At 47.3% G+C, this 21,889-nt stretch overlaps 1 non-coding gene across 1 annotated transcript; it reads right to left on the reverse strand.

The window, feature by feature from the left end:
• Positions 1-19,733: 19,733 nt before the first annotated feature.
• LOC137316380 (small nucleolar RNA U3) lies at positions 19,734-19,952 on the reverse strand. The gene has a single exon (XR_010961543.1). It is a non-coding gene; the product is annotated as a small nucleolar RNA U3 (small nucleolar RNA).
• Positions 19,953-21,889: the final 1,937 nt, after the last annotated feature.

The raw sequence follows: 21,889 nt of genomic DNA on the forward strand, positions 1-21,889 counted from the left end.
GCGGCAGAGAGTTCCAAATTTCAACAACCCTTTGTGTGCAGAAATGTTTTCTAATCTCGCTCCTGAAAGGTCTGGCTCCAATTTTTCGACTGTGCCCCCTACTTCAAAAATCCCCAACCAGCGGAAATAGTTTATCTCTATCCACCCTATCTGTTCCCTTTAATATCTTATAAACTTCGATCAGTTCACCCCTTAACCTTCGAAACTCTAGAGACTACAACCCCAATTTGTGTAATCTCTCCTCGCAACTTAACCCTTGAAGTCCGGGTATCATTCAAGTAAACCTATGCTGCACTCCCTCCAAGGCCAATATGTCTTTCTGAATGTGCGGTGCCCAGAATTGCTCACAGTACTCCAGGTGCGGTTTAACCATGGTTTTTTATAGCTGCAGCATAACTTCTGCTCCCTTGTACTCCAGCCCTCTGGATATAAAGGCCAGCATTCCATTAGCCTTCTTGATTATTTTCTGCACCTGTTCATGACACTTCAATGATCTATGTACCTGACCCCCTAAGTCCCTTTGGACATCCACTGTTTTCAATATTTTTTATCAATTAGAAAGTACTCTGTTCTATCTTTTTTTGATCCAAAGTGGATGACCTCACATTTGTTTACATTGAATTCCATTTGCCACAGTTTTGCTCATTCACCTAATATATCAATATCGCTTTGTAAATTTATGTTTTCATCTACATTGCCAACAATGCCACCAATCTTTGTGTCAACGGCAAACTTAGATATGAGACTTTATATGCCTTCATCTAAGTCGTTAATAAATATTGTGAATAATTGAGGCCCCAAGACAGATCCCTGAGGGACGCCAGTCACATCCTGCCAATGTGAGTACCTACCCATTTTCCCTACTCTCTGTCGCCTTTCGCTCAGCCAACTTCCTATCCAAGTCCGTACTTCAAAAAATTCAATCAGGTTTGTCAGGCACGACCTACCTTTCACAAATCCATGCTGGCTCTCTCTGATTAACTGAAAATTCTCGAGGTGTACAGTCACCCTATCCTCAATTATAGACTCCAGCATTTTCCCCACTACAGATGTTAGGCTAACTGGTCTATAATTCCCCGGTTTCCCTCTATCTCCTTTCTTAAAAAGCGGACTGTAAGAGAAGATTAAATGGGTGGGTAGGATCCATGGTGGGGTAGAGTGTACATCGGCTGTGGGAGGAGATTAATTGGATTGGTAGAATCCATGATAGGGGAGAGTGTACATGGGATGTTGGAGATGAGTAAATGGGTAGTGGAATCCATGATATGGTAGAGTGTACATGGGCTGTGGGACAAGTTAAATGTGGGTAGAGTTCATGATTGCGTGTAGTGTACATGGGGTGAGGGAGGAAATTAAATGGGTGGATAGAATCCATGATAGGGGAAAGAATGCCTCGGCTTTGGGAGGTGATTAAATGGGTGGCAGAATCCAAGTTAGGGGAAGAGTGTAGATGGGCTGTGGGAGGAGATTAAATGGCTGGGTAGCATGCATGATTGGGTGGAGTGCACACGGAGTGTGGGAGTAGGTTAAATGGATGGGGAGATAACACGATAGGGGAGAGCGTACAGGGGCTGTGGGATGAGATTAAATGGGTGGAGCAGATTCCATGATAAGATAGAATGTACGTGGTATGCGGGAGTTGAGGAAATGGGTGGGTAGAATCCATGATAATTAGAGTGTATATGGGCTGTGGAGGACATTAAATAGGTGGGTAGAATCCATGATAGGTAGAGTGTAGATGGGCTGTTGCGACAATTTTAAGTATTCATGATTAGGTGTAGTGTACATCGGGTGAGAGAGGGGACTAAATGGGTGGGTTGTGTCAATGATAGTGTAGAGTGCACAGGGGCTGTGGGAGGCAATTAAATGGGTGGTTAGAGTCCATGATAGGGGAGAGTGTACATGGGCTGTTAGAGGAAATTAAATGGGTGGGTAGAGTCCATGATAGGGTATTGCCTAGAATGTAAAGTACAGAAACAAGCCATTCGGCCTAACAGGTCCATGCCGGTGTTTATGCGCTATACAAGCCTCCTCCCGCTTTATTTCATCTAACCTTATCAGCAAATCCTCCTATTTCTTGCTCCCTCATTTGTTTATCTAAATTCCCATTAAATCCATCTATGCTAGTCACCTCAACAACTCCTCATGGTAGCGAGTTCCACATTCCAATTACTCTCAGGGTAAAGAAGTTTCTCCTGAATTCCCGATTGGATTTATGAGTGACTATCTTCTACTTGTGGCCCCGAGCACTAGTCTCCCTGCAAGTGGGAACGTGTTCTCTAATTCTACCCGAATAAACGCTTTCCTAATCTTAAAGACCTGTCTCAAGTTTCCCCTCAGTCTTCTCTTTTCTAGAAAAAAGTGCCCTAGCTTGCATAATCTTTCCTGATACATATCACCTCTCAGTTGTGGTATCATCCTAGTCAATCTTATTTGCACCTTGACCAGTGCCTCTCTATATTTTTTATAATATGGAGATCAGAATTGTAGAGTGCACATGGGCTGTGGAAGGAGATTGAATGGGTGGCTAGAGTCCATGATAGGGGAGAGTGTACATGGGCTGTGGGAGGTGATTGAATGGGTGAGTAGAGTCCATGATAGGGGAGACTGTACATGGGCTGTGGGAGGTGATTATATGGGCGGGTAGAGTCCATGATAGGTGAGAGTATATATGGGGTGTGGGAGGAGATTAAATGGGTTGGTAAAGAGCATGAAGGCGGAGAGTGTTCATGGGCTGTGGGAGGAGATTAAATGGATGGGTAGAAATCATGATGGGGGAGAGTGTACATGGGCTACGTGAGGAGATTAAAATGGGTGGGTAGAGTTCATGAAAGGGGAGAGTGTTCATAGCCTTCCAGAACCCACTTGGCCTGAGAGAACTCCCCTGCGCTTCGTCCAATTCGATTCCATCCTGTAACTCACTCACGGGTATCTGTTATGCTATATATAACAACACCCCCCCTCCCCCAGCCCACGCTGAACACCTCGATTAGATTCCAGCCTGTAACTCTCTCCCGGGTATCCGTTATTCCATTTATAAACCACCCGAGCCCCTCGATTAGATTCCAGTCTGTAACTCACTCCCAGGTCTCAGTTATTCTGTTCATAAACTTTCCAGGGCTCAGTTCCGCACCAGGTGAGATCAGTTAACTGAGAAAAGAGGGCTGTTGTCAGGAGCATCTTAAAGGAGGAAAGGGAGAGGTTGTATAGATTTAGGGATGGAATTCCAGCGCTTAGGGCCAAGACAACTGAAGGCACGGTCGCCAAAGGTGCAGCAATCAAAACTAGGGATGTGCAAGAGACCAGAATTGGAGGAGCGCAGGGATCTCGGAGGGTCGTTGGGCTGGAGGAGGTTACAGAATTAGGGAGGGGGCGAGGCCAGGAAGGGATTTGAACACGAGGATGAGGTTTTTAAAATCGAGGCATTGCAGGACCGGGAGCCAATGTAGTAACACACGAACAGAAACTTACGGTTCACTGCCCGGCAGACAGGTGGAGAAGACATTGATGTCCGCGGGGGAACAGTCAGGGTCACAGCGACAGGCGAGTTCACAGACTCCCCGAGTCAGGTCACAGGTACAAATGGCAACTGCTGGAACAAGACACACACAGAGTGATCTTACAACAGAGCACGGACGGTCTCAAAGACCACCTCCCTCCCTTGTCTGAATCAACGATCGCCGTCATCTCCATCGCCCCAAATTAATCTGCAAACTTATCCTCCCACTGCTTCCTACTCACCGAATTACAGCCTCCAGATACCCAGCGCAACCCACTTAATAAAAAGTAACAATTACGGTTTTTTTTGTTGTACAATTTTCAATGGGGTGCAGGAATAGAGAGACTTTATGATGGCAGGGCGGTGTTAAGGCTGTTAAATAAGCACACGTGATCCTTGGCTTTATAAATAGAGGCACAGAGTACAAAAGCAAGGAAGTTATGCTAAATCTTTATAAATCACTGGTTAAGCCCCAGCTGGAGTAATTCTGTCCAATTCTGGGCACTGTACTTTGTGACGGATGTCAAGGCATTGGAGAGGGTGCAGAGCAGATTTACCAGAATGGTACCAGGGATGAGGGACGTCAGTTTGCGGAGAGACTGGAGAAGCTGGGGTTGCTCCCAGTGGCAGAAGGGTCGGTAATCAGAGGAAACAGATTTAAAATAATCGGCAAAAGCGTCAGGTGGGGAGATGAGGAGACGAGGGTGGTGGAAGCAGATTCAATAATAACTTTCAAAAGGGAATTGGATCAATCCTTGAAGGGGGGATATTTGCGAGACTGTGGGGAAAGAGCAGTGGATTTGGACTAATCTGCTCGCCCTTTTACAGAGTCGGCATAGGCGTGATGGGCTGAGTGGCCTCTTTCTGTGCTGTTTGATTCTCGGTCACTTTCGGGCTCCGACTCACTGCCCATTTGACTGGGAGACGGCAGAGCGACCGCTCCATCCTCCCCTTCCCCCGAGCCCAGCTGTTAATTGTATCCATGTGATTTATGTCAATTAGTGTTAATTGTATTCAGCTGGTTCGTATCAATTGGGGACTCTCTTGTATCAATATATACGAGAGCTTATCCAGGGGGTGGGTTGTGTCGATCTCTGTGAATAAAAGTTTTGGAAGCAACTGAAGACCAGGCTTTAGTATTCTCTCCTTCAGCACATGGATCTCCAGTTATAACACCAGCTGGACACCGGGCGCTGTGAAAGTCGATATTCACAGACTACGCAGGAGGCCCCAAGTAACTCCATCCAACTCCACACTTCAACTCCTTCAAAACGTCCCCCTCCCCGTCAGTCCCTCCCCCAGTTACCCTCCTCAGTCTCTCCCATTCCCATCTCCCTACCTCGCCCCCTCAGACCTTCACCATCCCGTCCCTCCCCGTCTCACCCAGAGGTCCTCCCCGCCCCTCAGTCCCTCCACCCGTCTCCGCACTCAGTCCCTCCACTCCCCGTCTGCCCACCTCTCCGCCCTCAGACCCTACCTCTGCCCCATCAGTCCCTTCTCCCGTCTCCCACTTCAGTCCATCCCCTCCCCGTCTCCCAAACTCTCCGCCCTCAGACCCTCCCCTTCCCCCAGCAGGCCGTTCTCCCGTCTCCCTTCTCTCGTTTTAGTCCCTCCCCTCCCCGTCTCTCCACATCTCCGCCCTCAGACCATCTCACTAACCCATCAGTCCCTTCTCCCGTGTCCACCATCAGTCCCTTCTCCCGTTTCATTCCCCCCCTCCTCATCTCCCCATCTCTACGCCGCACTCAGTCCCTCCCCCTCCCCATCAGTCCCTTCTCCCCACTCTCACTTCAGTCCCTCCCCTCTCTGTCTCCCTACCTCCCGCCATCAGACCCTCCCGCTCTCCTTTATTCCGTCCCATGTTTACCCCCCTCAGTCCCTCCCATTCCCGTCTCGCCATCTCTCCCCCTCAGACCTTCACCCTCCCGTCCTTCCCCGTCTCCCACTTCAGTCACTCCCCTCCCCGTCTACCCATCTCCCCTCCCTCAGATCCTCCCCCTCCCATTTCCTGCCTTGCTGTTCCAAGTCGCGCTTTTTGCTCTTACATCGGCTGGAGATTGGGTCCCTCCGTCCCATAGGTCGCGGTCCCTCCGTCCCGGGGGTCTCTGGCCCTCCGTTCCGGGCGTCTCGGTCCCTCCGTCCCGGGGTCGCGGTCCCATTAACGTCGCTTAGGCCTGGAATCGGATGAGCTTCAGCTCGGGCCGCCCTCACTGCACCATTCCCGGGTGCGGGCCCTCCCTCTGTCGGTCTCGCCCCCGCCCGCCAAGCCCAGCCCGAGGCCGCCATCATCATCCTTCCGGCGCCGGCCTGTTTGCATGGGAATGCGGCACAGGGACCGCGCGGCGCATGCGCGGCGTCCCTCGGGTGAGGGCACGACGGACCCTACATGTCGCTTTCGCGTGTCACGTGATGGGAGGAGTCAGCCCAGGCGGAGGCGGGGGTCTGGGTTGGAGGTGAGAGCTGTCAATCAAAGAGCCTGGAGTCAGCATTCACAGCGCACAGGGTTTGGATATTTTGTTTAAAATGCAACATCTGCAAGAATGAAATTAGGACAGAAATGTACAATAAAGGGAATAAACCGCAAATGCAATAATCTGCATTTAAAACAGAAATGTCCAAACTCACATAAGGCTGTGACAGTCTTGAAATTGGGATCTTTATTTTATACATGCGCACTAACCTTTATTATAGAAACATGGAAACATAGAAAATAGGAGCAGGAGTCGGCCATTCGGCCCTTCGAGCCTGCTCCGCCATTCAATATGATCATGGCTGATCCTTTATTTCAATACCATATTCCCGCTCTCTCCCCATACCCCTTGATATTGATTGGTGTACCTGGACATCCAAACCCCTACAGTCCCTAGTTTCTCACCATTAAGAAATTACTCCTATTTCTCACCTAATGCCTGCAACAAATGCTCTTTGCATAACTCCCCACATCTTTACTGTCCAGCTCTGTTTCCACTGTTTAGTGTCCAATAATAACAGACACGGTGAGATTTTAACATTTTTTTGATTTCTAAATATTCTTTATTTCATTACATTTATGGACACACACAGTTCAATGTAAATACAACAGTACCAATTCAAAACAATACAATGCAGATCGTACACACTCCGATTCCATTATTACAATTCAAAACAGGGGACATATCTTCTAATACATGGTGTACAATGCAAAGTGAAATGGCCTTACACAGTGGCCATTCCCCATAGAGCCTTTGCATAGGTCGCACTTTGCTTCAGTGCGTCCCACAGCACGTACTCCTGGACCTTGGAGTGTGCCAGTCCGCAACACTCAGTCTTGGACAGATCCTTCAGATGGAAGACCAGCTGGTTTCGGGCGGACCAAAGGGCCCCCTTCACCGAGTTGATGGTCTTCCATCAGCAGTTGATATCTGTCTCAGTGTGTGTCCCGGGGAACAGTCCATCGAGCACAGCGTAATGTGTTATTGAACTGTTGGGGGTGAAACCCTCTTCGACTCCATTGTATAGGGGTCCTGTCTCTGTGGAGGGGGGTTATCACCTTTTACCTGAATACACGGATCCATTCGACCGCATTCATGTCAGTGATTGGCAAACACTGTCTGAATGTCTTTCATGACCTGTCGAACCTTGGGGTCAGAGACGTGGGGGTAATTTCACCTTCACTGCTTGGACGGAGAAGAAATTAAAATTTGGGCGGTTATATGAGGGGCGGGTGATCCGCTCTACCAGATCAGCCCCCAGCGATGGTGAAAATTTCCCTCTACATGTTGTGAACCGGTGGCGTTTGAGACAATGGACCAGCTAGTGGGCTTCGAAGATTGATACTAGAGCGTAGGTCAGGAAAGGTGTGGCCGATTTTAAGTATCCCCGCCTGGCGGAAATGGGGTGGTAGAGGCTAGTAAATGGTATCAGTTCACTTACAGTCCATTTTTCGGTGGCTTTCCTGCCTCCATCATCGTGGGTAGGGTCCTGAGAGGAGCGGCCGGACCTACGCCCGAGTATCAATCTTCGAAGCCCACAAGCTGGTCCATTGATTCAAACTGCATCGGTTCAAAACATGTGGAGGGAAATTTTCTGGTCAGGCCACGTGTAATATGTAAATCAGAGTATTATGACGTACGTGGGACACCATTTAATGTTGGTTACAAATGGGTGGAGGAGCCGCCCTTTCGATGGGCATTGAGTGATCCAGAACACGGAGAAGTTTCTTTTTAACTTATAATTTGTTGAGCAAGGAGAAGCAGGAGAGCTTTCCCTTGGCCTGCTGCGGCCGTGCGAAATCTCCCGGCTCCTGATCGTCTCGGAAATGTATGAGGAGGTTTCCCTTAAAATCTGTGTAACCAGGTCCAGCCTCATGTCCCATTAATCTCGCTTCAGTTATTAAATATTGCTGTACAACAGCTCAGAGAGGAAACAATCTCCGGAACTCCCCACTGGAGTTTGAAAATACATTAATATTTTACCGGTTAGTAACGGTCCGGGTGTTGGTCCATTATTATTCTGTTCTGGTCAAAACAAATGTCCCAATGAACAGGACGCTGTCTGACCCTGACAACTCACCCTCAGTCCATCGGGCAGTGAGTGTGATGGGAAATAATCATCAACCGAAAAGGAGGATTTGATTTTATACATTTCAGGATTAAACATTTAATATTGAAATCATATTATTTCCAAACTAATAACAGCAAACCATTTCATGTTAGAATCACATCTTGTATCATTTCACAACACCGCATTTATCGGGTAAAATATAATTCCTGTCTGGTATTTCCAAATGTATTTCAAGTATTGGATTGATATCAGTTACTTTAGTGAACTCATTGATGTCAATGGATAGAAAATCAGGTGCGTTGAAAAATGAGCTCCTGATCCACTCCTGATTACGCCACCGACAAACATGAAAATCTACACTAATTGACTTTTTATTTAATTTCGGATGAAAGGTCTTCAGATGGTTCTATGATTTAACTAATGTAACAATTAGATTGAGTGGGTATTTCACCGCGTTCTTCAGCTCCTCTCTGAATTTAGTCTGGGTCACAGCATAAATACACGTGTTGGTGCAGGAACTGAGAAGTTGAAGCATGAATCCGGCTGACTCAATGTCACTCTCCTTATCGTACTGGGCGTTTGTTACACGCAGAGAAGTAAAATAAAAAACGAATGTGCTCCATAACAATATAAAACTGCCTGATATACTAAAGAGTAAAATAATGGATTTCCTTCGGTTCTCCATCTCTGAATCCTTGTGATTCTCTCCATTGCTGCGGCCCCGGAGTTCCCGGCGGACTCTATTGGCCGCTACAATGTGCCTGGCGGTGAGAACATTGAACAGCAAAATCAGAATGAATGGGAGACAAGGCATTAACACAAGACTAAACAAGTCAAACGCTGCCCATTCGGGTGAAGTGAAAAAGGTCAGTTTCAAGACACAACCCCGGGGTACATTGTCCATTATATATTCCGGGTCAAATACAAAGTACCAGGGAATGTTTAGTAAACAGCTCAGCGCACTCACCGCCCCGATAACAGCAGCCGCCGTTTTCTCGGTGCAATATTTTGTTTTCAGCTTCTGACAACAAATGGCCACAAATCGATCAAAGGTGAAAACCACTGTGAACCAGATAGAGGCTGTTGTAGTTGTTGAAATCAGGATAAGAATTAGACGGCACACGGGGCTAATGGTCAAGAATGAAACTGGGAAATAAATCTCAGCAATGCGCCACATTATGACAGCAGTGATAACGACCAGGATATCGCCCACTGCCATTCCCACCAGGTAGCGAGTGATACATTTGGAGAGGCCGCACTTTCCTCGGGACAGGATCACAATCGCCATCAAGTTAACTGTAAGAGAGAGAAACAGAAGCAAATAAATTACTGATCAGGCCTAGAGTGAAAGCAGCAGTTTGACAGGATCTGGGGTGAAATTTCCAGCTTTGTTGCTGCATCAAACGGTGGAAACTGATTCACTGACCTGGGCAGCGCGTTCGGGCAGAGAAATGTTTTCAAACACAATTATCATTAATGAATTGGGACATTGATATAGAAAGTGAATAAAGTGAGCACCAGATCCACTGGAAGGGCCGAGTGAGGGCGCAGTGCCGGTGGGGAAGGGAGAAGGCATTTTAAAGACCGGGAATCCAACAGGTTAAATCCGGATTTGGGCTCCAAATGGACGAGAAATTGAGCGAAGAGCCGGGAAGGTGAGAGGACAGGGGGAGGTGCTGCTGGTTTGTTGCTCTGGGTGAAGAGAGCCGACACGGACCGGCACAAAACGGGAAAGACCAAGATCCGTGGCGGTGAGTTTGAGCTTCGGATTGGATTGGAAGAAGCAGCTGCAGGCCGAACGAGTGAGTGAGATTGGGAGGAAGACAAGGAAAAGGACATGTTGGAGCTGGAGGGGAGTCAGTAGCAGATCGTTTGGGAAAACTAATAAACTGAGGCAACGGATGAGGAGAAATAGGATTCAATGCAGTGGGAGGAGAGGCTGGGATTCACAGGGAGAGACTGGAGCGGAGTGTTAGAGGAAATCTAATCTATAGGTCCCAGTAACATGATCCATTCAATAAATTCAACCTTTAATTGCTTTGGTTTTTGGTGTCAATGAACTGCTCGTTGGTTACATAATGTGTTCAATAAATTTAATTTGCATAATCAATTAAAATGACATTAAAATACAATCATTGAATTAGCCTCGTCCTTTCTTCAATGAAGCTGACACACAGCTTCTAGAATACAATATCCCAATAATTCATTGCGATAAAGAAATCACTGATTTTGTTCTTTAATTACATTTCAATTATGTTTATGTATTCAATCAGTAAACAAGTAAATGGAACATTCACATGAACAGACTGAGGACCTGCTATCGATAAACACACACGGCGAGAGTACAATAAAACTCTCAAAATCTGACAACATCCTAATAACATCTTCAAGTCACATTTCCTCTTCATAATTGTACTGGAAGTTTCAGCAGTTCATTCCGATGAATTATTCACACCGCTGCTGCTCTCTCTCTCCCCTCTCTCGGTCCCTGTGTGTGTATCTTTCTCTCTGTCTCTCTCTTTCTCTCGTTTCTTCTCCCCCCTACCTCTCGTTTTCCTTCTCAGTTACTTTCTCTATCGCTCCTCTCTATGTCTCTGCACTGTCTCCACTATCTTTCTCAATGCGCCTTTTCACATCCGAGTAAATCCTAACATCCTGCACCTGCTTTCTCTTTCACCAGCCCCGCTTTCCAACGATCCTATTCTTAATGTCAGATTGTTAAATGGTGAAGCATCTGTGAACTGTTTAATATGTCCACAGATCATCCAATGCTCCACCTGTTCACCTACACTGTTCACTTCATCTACAATGCATGGAATAAACAGAATTGAATCCCTCTTCCAGACATACCTCACAATGATTGAAATTCCTTCCCCTGTAATTACAAAGTACAGCGTTAGATGGTGGCATTTTTCAATTAACAAAACACCAACATCACCGCTGCTACTTTTCATCTACAGATACATAGAGGGCTCGTGATTACAACAGATAAAGTGCAAACTGATACAACATGACCTCGAAATATTGCATTTTACAGTGAATTCATCCACAGTTAATCAGAGAATGAGATGTGAAAGAATCAGCATTAAACTCAGTTCAGTAACCAGACATCTGAAGCGGCGTCAGATACACACACAATGAAATAATCTTTCATAACATTGATAACCAATAATTACATTGAAATCCGTTAAACTGAACCATGTTATCTGGGAGGGAGGACATTGCACTGCCTCCTTGGAACACCGAGACCGTGAGCTGTCTCATGACCAATCACTGAAAACACATTTATGAAAAAAATTTCCAGGAGAGGTTCGTTCCACAACATGAAACTGTTAACAGCTCCTGGTGGTCTGATACCAGCTCTTAGCCCAGACACCTGATTCAAAAACATTCAGCACAGAGAATATTTCAGTAACAATGACAAGGTTAGATATACAAGATCATAACGCATACAATGCAACAGCTGCAAGACAAAAAGACAAGAGACTTAGGACAGTCGATCAACTGATAGAACAGAACAGTCCACTGCGCAATGCACGATCACGATGGGAGAAAAATAGTGCCAAGTACAGCAGCAGAGTTAATATCGATTTACACCACGAACAGCTGAGATGATGGCTTACCTGGAATCCCAACGGCTGCAAAAACAGGATAATAAATACATTCTATCTGATACATTACTGAATATCCCATTTCTGTGAGAAGCAATGACTTCTGTTGGCCTGGAAACCGCGGCTCCGGCAGGCAGTCTGTGTGGATTCATTACAGCGATCCCTGATTTATACAGGGGGTAAATCTCCACTGACACGGTTATACCCCTGATCATTGCTATTAGTTACAGTCATTTGAACAAACACATTTCTTCAGCAGCTTTGCCTCCATGCAAATGATGACGTGGATATATTACAAACTTCTCAAAGTTCAGAACTTGTCTTAATGAGACCTCTCGCAGGAATAAAGTTCAAAGCTGTGCTCAGAAAGGACATGTCCAACAATGAGCGGGTCCATTTAAAGTTTTGATTTAATTGTATTGACCATGTTCACTCCTGGAGATTCATTTATACATTTTACAGATTTCTTTACTTTGTACATTGAATCCAGGGACACAAGCAGACTGGTTTCACTCTGTTCCTGCAGTTTCCCAGTTAAAGTATGAATTTGGAGTCTCTGACACGAAGGCAGCCTCTAAAAGGGACCCCATCCTTTCAAGCAATGCTTAACAACACTGTGTGTGAAAACTATTCTCCTCACATCCCCTCTAGTTGCTTTGCAAATTATTTTAAACCTATGACTTCTGGTTTTCAATCCAGTTGCCAAAGTAAACAATTTCCCATATTTGCTCTATAAAAACACGTCATTATTGTCAACACCTCCCCTTAACCTTCTCTGATCTGAGACGAACAATCCCAGCTTCTCCAATCCCTCCACATAACTGAAGTCCCTCATCCCTGGTATCACCCTGGTAAATCTCCACTGAACCCTCTCCAAGGCCTTGACATCCTTCTTAACGTGTGATGACCAGTGTTGCACACAATAGACCGGCTGAGGCCTAACCAGTCTTTTGTAAAGGTTTAACATCACTTCCCTATTTGTGTATTCAATGCCCCTATTTACAAACTCATCTATCCCTTACACTTGCTTAACCGCCTTATCAACTTGCCCTGCTACCTTCAAAGATTTGTGAATATGCGCCACCAGGTCCCTTTGCTCTTCCACCACCCTCAAAATAGTACATTGACTGACATCGAAACTCCAGCACGGAAACAGGCCATTCGGCCCAACTGGTTTATGCCAGCTTTTTAGCTGCATACGAGCCCCCTCCCTCCCACTTCATCTAACACTATCAGGGCACCTTATTCCTTTCTCAATCTTGTGCTTATCGAGCTGCCCCTTAAATGCCTCTGTGTTAATTCCCTCAACTACTCCTTATGGCAGCGCATTCCACAGTCTTACCACTCTTTGGGTAAAGAAGTTTCTCCTGAATTCCCTATTGGATGCATTAGTGACTATCTTATATTTATGACCTCCAATCTTGGACTCCCTCACAAGTGGAAACATTTTCTCTACGTCTACCCTATCAAACCCTATCATTATCTTAAAGATCTCTATCAGGTCACCCCTCACCTTTCTCTTTTCTGCAGAAAAGAGATCCAGCCTCTTCACCCTTTCCTGATAAGAATACCCTCTCAGTTCTGGAATCAACATTGCGAATCCTTTTTGCACTCTCTCCAATGCCTTTATATATGTTTTTAATATGGAGACGTGAACTGTGCGCAAAACCACAAGTGTGGCCTAACCTAGGCTCCACACAAGTTTTACATAACTTCATTAGTTGTAAATTCTATCCCTCTAGATTTGAAGCCCAGTGCGTGATTTGCCTTTTTTAACCTGTGTCGCTACTTTTAGTGATTTGTGTATTTGTGCCCCAAGATTTTATTCTTCTAGTACATTCTGTGCAATACAATGTGAAATAGCCTTACACGGTGGTCTTTCCCCATAGACCCTTTGCATAGGCCGCACCTCGCTTCATTATATCCCTCAGCACGTACTCCTGGACCTTGGAGTATGTCAGTTGGCAACACTCGATCATGGACAGCTCCATCAGCTGGAAGACCAGCAGGTTTGGGGCGGACCAAAGGGACTCCTTCACCGAGTTGATGGTCTTCCAGCAGCAGTTGATATCTGTCTTGGTGTGGGTCCTGGAGAACTGCCGGTAGAGCACAGCATCCTGTGTTACTGAGGCGTTGGGGATGAACCGGGACAGATGCAAATGCATCTGTCTCCATACCTTCTGCACCAAAGAGCAGCCCGCCAGGAGATGGACGACGATCTCCTCCCCGCCGCAGCCTCAGAGGGAAGCTCACGGTAGGGCTGAGGACAGTGAACCTACTGCTGATCGGAGCAAACGTCGGTGACGTCGTCCATTTGTTGGGAGGCCATAACCTGAGACCATCCGCTGCCTCGGGTAGTCGCCCCCTGATATCTGCATCCTACCTGATCAACGCAGCAAACTGCTCGATGCCACATACGATCAAGGCCGCGGAGAGAGGACAGACCTGCCTGACTCCAGATCTGATTGGAGGGCTCTCCGACACTTACGCGTTGGTTAGGACTGTGCTACGGATGTCTGTGTAGTGCAGCCAGATCTAATCGCGGATTCCATCCCCAAAACACATTTTGGAGAGCACGCCCATCATGTACGTTTGGGATATTCTGTCAAAGGCCTTCTCCTGGTCCAGGCTGATCCATGAGCAGCACAAGGCTATCGGAGATCTTCCTGTCGGGTACGGTACAGTTCTGATCCGGATGGATCACCAGCTCCAGAGCAGACTTGAGCCTATTGGCGATGACCTCGGACAGAATCTTGTAGTCGACATTTAGCAAGGAAATGGGTCACCAATTTCTGATTTCCCCCCTCTCCCCCTTCTGCTTGTCGATGAGGGAGATGATGCCTTTCCTCATGGACTCTGACATGCTGCCTGCCAGAAGCAAACCCCCGTAAACTTCCAGCAGGTCTGGGCCTAACCAGTCCTTCAGAGCCGAGTGCAAGTCAACCAGTAAGTCATCGCTCCTGGGACTTCTACTCTTCTCGAAGGACCAGACGGCATTTGTCAGCTCGTCCAATGTCAGTGGCCGATCCATGCTTTCCTGCTCGATGTCCTCTAAGACCTCAGTGATAGAGAACAGGAAGGACTAGTAGGCCGTGCTGTCTGTGGACTTTGAGTCACAAAGCCCGGCATAAAAGGACTTGCTGATCCTCAGTATGTCGGTCTGTGAAGACGTCACCGAGCCCTCTTCCTCCTTCAGGCTGCTGATCACCAGAGGTCTCTCTGTGCAGCTTCTGGAAGAAGAAGCGCGAGCACTTCTCGCCCTGCTCCACGGTGCAGACTCTGGGCCGGAAGGTGATCTTTGAGGCCTCGGAGGTGAAGAGCGAGGCTTGCCGGCCCTTCACCTCTCTGAGATCCCCCCCACTCCACCCCCTCGACATCGCCCCGCATCGACTGCAGCTGGAGTAGATCCTCTATGCTTTTCTGGAGTTGTGACACTTCCCTCTGTCTGCCTCTCTCGCCTTCTGAACACCTTTGAGGATGAAGAACCTCTTGATATTGCCCTTGATCGCTTCCCACGAGTGCACCGTGGAGTCGAATAAGGGTTTCATGGTCCTCCAACCTGTATAATTCCTCTTTCCATCCTCAATGTTCTTCGGGGTCAACAGTGTCAAGTTCAACTTCCATCTCCCCCTGCCCGCCCTCTGGTCCTCCTGTGATTGACAGTCGGCCAGTAGGAGGCAGTGGTCAGAGAGGAATACCGGTTGGAAGTCGCTGGATCTGACCTTGAGCGTTGGGGACACATACAGGAAGTCTATCCTGGAACAGATGGTCCCACCCGGCCTGGACCAGGTGTCAGGGTTGCGGAACACATCGCAGAGTTTTGCATCTTTCACCGCTTCCATCAGGAGTTTGGACGTGGTGTCCAGTATTTCCCCGGCCCTGCTGGATCGTCCAGCGTCATCGAGGATGCAGTTGAAGTCTCCGGCGAGAAAGACCGACCAGTAGGACGCCAGCGGCATCCGGAGATGCTGGAAGACCTCCAGCCGTTCGCTCCTGAGCTTCGTGGCGTACATATTAGAATTAGAGAAAGGTTACAGCATGGAAGGAGGCTATTCGGCCCATCGAGTCCACGTGCACTTTATGTAAGAGCAATCCAGCTAGTCCCATCCCCCGCCCTATCCCCGTAGCCCTGCACATTTTTCCTTTCAAGTACTTATCCAGTTCCCTTTTGAAGGCCATGATTGAATCTGCCTCCACCACCCCCTCGGGCAGAGCATTTCAGATCCTAACCACTGGCTGTGCAGACATTTTTGAATACCTCTATCAAATCTCCTCTTGAACTTCTCTGTTCCAAGGAGAACAATCCCAGCTTCTCCAGTCTATCCACTTAACTAAAGTCCCTCATCCCTGGAATCATTCTCATAAATCTCTTCTGCACCCTCTCTAAGGCCTTCACATCTTTCCTAAAGTGCGGTGCCCAGAACTGAACACAAAACTCCAGTTGTGCCCTAACCAGTGTTTTATAAACTTTCATCATGACTTCCTTGCTTTTGTACTCTATGCCTCAATTTATAAAGTCCAGGATCCCGTCTGCTTTTTTAACCGCTTTCACAACTTGCCCTGTCACATTCAATTATTTGCGCACATAGACCCTCAGATCTCTCTGCTCCTGTAACCTTTTAGAATTGTGCCCTCTAATTTAAATTGCCTCTCCTCGTTTTTCCTACCGAAATGTATCAATTCGCATTTTTCTTCGTTCAATTTCATCTGCATAGATTTAAGGTGATTGGCATTTCACCAGCCTGCCTATATCTTCTTGAAGTCTATCACTATCCACCTCACTGTTCGCTACACTTACAATTTTTTTTCGTCTGCAAATTTTGAAATTGTTCCCTGTACACCCAAGTCGAAGTCATTATTATATATCAAGAAAAGCAGTGGTCCCAGCACCGACCCCTGGAGAACATCAATGTACACCTCCCTCCAGTCCGAAAAACAACCATTCACCACTACTCTCTGTTCCCTGTCACTCAGCCAATTCTGTATCCATTTTGCTACTGCCCCCTTTATTCCATGGGCCCAATCTTGATGACAAGCCCACCATGCGGTACTTTATCAAACGCCTTTTGAAGATCCATATACACCATATCAAATGCATTGCCCTCATCTACCCTCTCTGTTACCTCATCAAAAAACTCTATCAGGTTAATTGAACACGATTTGCCTTTAACAAATCCGTGCTGGCTTTCCCTAATCAATCCACACTCTTTCAAGTGACTGTTAATTCTGTCCAGGATTATTGTTTCTATAAGTTTCTCCACCACCGACGTTAAACTGACTGGACTATAGTTGCTGGGTTTATCCTCACACCCTTTTTGAACAAGGGTGTAATATTTCCATTTCTCCAGTCCTCTAGTCCCATATCTACGGATGTTTGGAAGATTATGGCCAGTACCTCCACAATTTCCACCCTTACTTCTGTCAGCAACCGAGGATGCATCACATCCTGACCGAGTGACTTATCTACTTTAAGTACAGCTAGCCTTTCTAGTATCTCTTCTTTATCAATGTTTAGCCCATCCAGTATCTCATCTTCCTTTACTGAGACTCTGGCAGAAGCTTCTTCCTTGGTAAAGTCAGATATGAAGTACTCATTTCGTACCTCGGCCATCCCCTCTGCCTCCATTAGTAAATCTCTTTTATGGTCCCTCATGGGCCCTCCTCTTACGACCCGTTTACTTTTTACAGGCCTGCATAAGACGTTTCGATCCACTTTTATGTTGGCCGCAGTCGGAGCGGGGCATTAATGTACAGAACGTCTGCTACGAGCAGGCGGCCACCCACCAACTCTTTAACCTCTGGAATGGTGAATTGAAGCAGAATCCCCAGGCCCGAGGAACGACTATCGTTGATTCCCGACCAGTTCGATTGCTACTGGGTCCACATGCGTGACCACTGCCGGTAGTTGCTGAGGTGCGGGATCCCGCACTCCTGCAGGAACAGCAGGTCCCTCTTGACCCTGGACAGGTAGTTCAGGGTCACAGCACATCGCGAAGTCTGTTTAAGACTACGCACGTTTATGGATGCAATTTTGAAAGCCGTTTTAAAAATACAAAGGACAACAATTAACGTCTCCCAATTGCATCAGTCCAGGTTCTACGTTACCGTCCATTTCCAATCCTGGGTCCAGATTCTGCATTGGTGTCGTTCCCTGGAACTTATCGACCGTTCTTGGGATGAGGAAGGAGGCCTGTCCTCCGTTGATGGAGGGTCAGCGTCTGTTCCTTCTCCAGTGGGAGTGTGAAGAGCGGCTCATCAGTGAGAAATGACAGTGGCCTTCCCTTCCGCTTCTCCTTGAAGGCCTGGGGCAACTTTTGCCATTTTGCGACATCCTTAAAGGTCACTTCCACGTATCTGCTCCTCGGGAAACCCTCATCCATGCTTTTGTTACCTCCAGACTCGACAACTCCAATACTCGCCTGGCCGCCCTCCCACCATGCAGGAAGACGATGTCTGCAGTCTTGAAACCGCAGGTTTCGAGAAGAACCTTCTTCAGGAAAATATTTCGTTGCCATGGCGAAGTTCCTTCACCCGCCCTCGCAGTCAGCCTGACGGTATTTCACACCTCGGGCTCAGGTGCTCGGGGAGCCCTTGTCAACACGTCCGCTGCAAATTAGTTTTCACTTTACTGGAGAAAGGTGTTCGACTTGTCTCCGGCCAGCATGAGGATCCACCTCTACATCAGCAAAGCTTAAACTGGTACTAGCTGACTCTACTTGATATGGCGCCTTCCTCATAATGGGATCTCCCCTGTCAGGTAAGCAGTTGATATCGCACCTTTCACTAACTCAGGGCGTCCCAAAGCTCTTTACAGCCAAAGAAGTACTTTTTGAAGTGTAGTCACCTCTCCTCTCCTCCATTGTCCAGCTGGATGGGACTGGCCTCACCTGGTTTATTTCGTGTCTATCCAGTCATAGCCAGAGAATCACGTGCAATGGCTTCTCTTCCCACTCCCCCAAGGATCTATCCTTGCCCCCCTCCTATTTCTCATCTGCATTCTGCCCCTTGGCTACATCATCCAAAAACTCGTTTTATTTCACATGTACACTGCCGACACTCAGCTCTACCTGACCACCACCTCTCTCCACACCTCCATTGCCTCTGATTCATCGCACTGCTTGTCTGATATATATCAGTGGATGAGCAGAAATTTCCTCCAATTAAATATTGGGAAGACCAAAGCCACTATTTTCGGACCCTGCTATAAATTCCCTCCCCCTCCCTGACCAATGTCTTAGACTAAACCAGACTGTTCGCAGCCTCGGTGTCCTTTTTGACCCTGAATTAAGCTTCCGACCCCAGATTCTCTCCATCACCAAGACTGCCGACTTCCACCTCCATAATATCGCCCGTATCCACCTCAGCCCATCTGCGACTGAAACTCTCACCCATGATTTTGTTACCGCCAAACTCGACAATTCCAAGGCTCTCCTGGCCGCCCTCCCATCATGCACACTCCATAATCTTCAGCATATCAAAACTCTGCTGCCCGTATCCTAAATCACACGAAGTCCCATTCACCAATCCTCCTGCTACAAAAGAAAGAACTGGCATTTATACAGCGCCTTTCATGACCGAAGGACATCCCCAAGCATGTTTGAAGTGTATCCTCTGTTATAATGCAGGAACCGCCGCAGCCAATTTGCCCACAGCAAGGTCCCACAAACCGTAATGGTGTATTGGGCAGATAATCTGTTTCAGTGATGTTGATTGAGGGGTAAATATTGACCAGGACTCCTGGGAGAACTCCCCCCAAGTTCTTCGAAATAGTGTCATGCGATCTTTTACATCCACCTGAGATGGCAGGCGGGAATCGATTTAATCAGCACTGCAAGTCCCTCAGCACTGCAAGCCGAGATTTTGTGCTCCATTAACTACGTTATTTCAGCGACCGTACCTAATCAGTTCAGTGCAAACTCTTACTGATGAGTTAAAAACCGATAAAAGGAGGGGAAAGCAACAGATAGCAGTACGAGCTCGGCTGAGGTGGCAAAGACTGACACTCTTACTGGAGGGAAGCACCTGTAAATATAAAATAATTGACAGATAAATATTCCTACTTTTGAGCTGTAGAAACACGAACCACTCAGAATGCATTTCCTTCTTCCACTTCTCGCACACTGAGAGAAGGGAACGGTCATCAATGGCCACAAGCGCTGGTATAAAACAACACTTGCAGCCTGCTTCACGCTCAGAAGGAAAAGCTACATCTCCTCCTCGCTGGTTAGTGAGACCAAACATTTCAGAACACAGTTCTCAAGTTCAAAAACTATAGAAATGATCCCTAAAAGTATAGTCTTACTGAAAGGATGCCGCAACACCGCTCTCCACCCTCAGCGAGCCCCCTTTAACACAGGCTGAGCGCGGACCAATTCTTCGACCATTCATTGCACCCGGCAGGGAATCGAATAAAAACGCAATTAATCTTCGCTTCACCCTTTGTAAACTTATAATTCTGTGAAAAAAAAGCGTTTCTGTCGTGCAGCCATGACTCAGTAGGCACTAATTTGCATAATGTAGATACCAGCCTCCAGCAACTGTCCTGATCATCAGAACATAAGAATGTAAGAAATAGGAGCAGGAGTCGGCCATACAGCCCCTTGAGACGGCTCCGCTCTTCAATCAGATCATGGCTGATCTTCAACCTCAACTCCACTTTCCTGCTCGATCCCCAGATCCCTTGATTCCATCCAGAAGGACAAGAGCAGCAGGTACATGGGAACAACACCACCTGCAAGTTCCCCTCCAAGTCACACACCATCCCGAATTGAAAATATATCGCCGTTCCTTCTTTGTCGCTGGGTCAAAATCCTGGAACTCCCTTCCGAACAGCACTGTGGGAGATCCTTCACCACACGGACTGCAGCGGTTCAAGGATCCGGCTCACCACCACCTTCTCAAGGGCAATTAGGGATGGGCAATAAATGCTGACATTGCCAGCGACGCCCACATCCCATGAACGAATAAAAAAATCCAAATGTCTATCCACCTTAGCCTTGAACATACACAACGACTGAGCATCCACAGCCCTCTGGGGTAGAGAATTCCAAAGATTCACCACCCTCTGAGTGAAGAAATTCTTCCTCATTTCAGTCTTAAATGGCCGACCCATTATCCTGAAACCATGCCCCCTATCTAAACTGTCCAGCCAGGAGATACAATCTCTCAGCATCTACCCTGTCAAGACCCGATGATTTACACAGTGGGTGGGTGACCCAGCACTGTGATCATTGATTCACACAGTGGATGGGTGACCCAGCACAGTTATCATTAATTCACACAGTGGGTGGGTGACCCAGCACTGTGATCATTGATTCGCACAGTGGGTGAGTGATCCAGCACTGTGATCATTGATTCCCACAGTGGGTGGGTGACCCAGCACTGTGATCATTGATTCACACAGTGGATGGGTGACCCAGCACTGTGATCATTGATTCACACAGTGGGTGGGTGACCCAGCACTGTGATCATTGATTCACACAGTGGGTGAGTGACCCAGCACTGTGATCATTGATTCACACAGTGGATGGGTGACCCAGCACTGTGATCATTGACTCACACAGTGGGTGAGTAACCCAGCACTGTGATCATTGATTCACACAGTGGGTGGGTGATCCAGCACTGTGATCATTGATTCACACAGTGGGTGGGTGACCCAGCACTGTGATCATTGATTCACACAGTGGGTGGGTGAACCAGTACTGTGATTATTGCTTCACACAGTGGGTGGGTGACTCAGCACTGTAATCATTGATTCACACAGTGGGTGAGTGACCCAGCACTGTGATCATTGATTCACACAGTGGATAGGTGACCGAGCACTGTGATCATTGATTCACACAGTGGGTGTGTGACCCAGCACTGTGATCATTGATTCACACAGTGGGTGAGTGACCCAGCACTGTGATCATTGATTCACACAGTGAGTGAGTGACCCAGCACTGTGATCATTGATTCACACAGTGGGTGAGTGACGCAGAACTGTGATCATTGATTCACACAGTGGATGGGTGACCCAGCACTGTGATCACTGATTCACACAGTGGGTGGGTGACCCAGCACTGTGATCATTGATTCACACAGTGGGTGGGTGACCCAGCACTGTGATCATTGATTCACACAGTGGATGAGTGACCCAGCACTGTGATCATTGATTCACACAGTGGGTGAGTAACCCAGCACAGTTATCATTGATTCACACAATGAGTGGGTGACCCAGAACCGTGATCATTAATTC

The sequence above is a fragment of the Heptranchias perlo genome, unplaced genomic scaffold (assembly GCF_035084215.1).
Source record: "Heptranchias perlo isolate sHepPer1 unplaced genomic scaffold, sHepPer1.hap1 HAP1_SCAFFOLD_59, whole genome shotgun sequence".
Taxonomy (NCBI): Eukaryota; Metazoa; Chordata; class Chondrichthyes; order Hexanchiformes; family Hexanchidae; genus Heptranchias; species Heptranchias perlo.